Source organism: Orycteropus afer, unplaced genomic scaffold (assembly GCF_000298275.1).
Source record: "Orycteropus afer afer isolate SDZICR_OR568_19922 unplaced genomic scaffold, OryAfe1.0 scaffold00099, whole genome shotgun sequence".
Lineage (NCBI taxonomy): Eukaryota > Metazoa > Chordata > Mammalia > Tubulidentata > Orycteropodidae > Orycteropus > Orycteropus afer.
In genome coordinates this window covers 7,521,419-7,522,271 of record NW_006921686.1, presented here as the reverse complement: position 1 = coordinate 7,522,271, position 853 = coordinate 7,521,419, and positions in this window count along the sequence as shown.

Genomic DNA, 853 nt, shown 5'->3' with positions numbered 1-853 from the left:
TCAACTGACATACTGCTTGAGGCAAATTTGCTACAAAAGATCTCTTTAAAGTGTGAAAAATCAAAGATGTCACTTTGAAGACTAAGATGCACCTGGCCCATGCCATGGTGTTTTCAAGCACCTCATATACATGTGAGAGCTGGACAATGAATAAGGAAGACCGAAGAAGAGTTGATGCTTTTGAGTTGTGCTGGCGAAGAATACCGAAAGTACCATGGACTGCCCAAAGAATGAACAAATCTGTCTTGGAAGAAGTGCAGCTGGGATGCTCCTTGGAAGCGAGAATGGCCAGACTTCGTCTCACCTACTCTGGTCATATTGTCAGAAGGGACCATGCCCTGGAGAAGGATGTCATGCTTGGTACAGTGGAGGGTCAGTTAGGAACGGTAAGACCCTCAAGGAGATGGACTGCCACAGTGGCTGCTGTGATGGGCTCAAGCACAGCAAGGACTGTGAGGCGGGGGCAGGACCGGGTGGGGTTTTGTTGTTCTACTTAGAGTCGCCATGAGTTGGAGCTGACTCGATAGCACCTAACAATGATGACGATATTTGTGTAGTGATATGTTTTTATTATTTTAACTTACAGTTCCCTAAGGACGTATGTGTAGATTTCTTTTAACCATTCTATTGTTGTAATGTTTGACTCCTTGCTAAACTAAACTTCCGGAGAACGAAGACTTAAATTTTGGGGGTAAAATTTCAAAAAGTTACTGAATGGAAAAAAAATTGTACTTCTCACCAAATATATGTAATTATTATTGTTGTTGTTGTTGTTGTTATGTGCCGTCGAGTCAGCCCCGACTCATAGCGACCCCTCCTTGGGTTTCCGAGGCAGTATCACTACGGAAGTAGG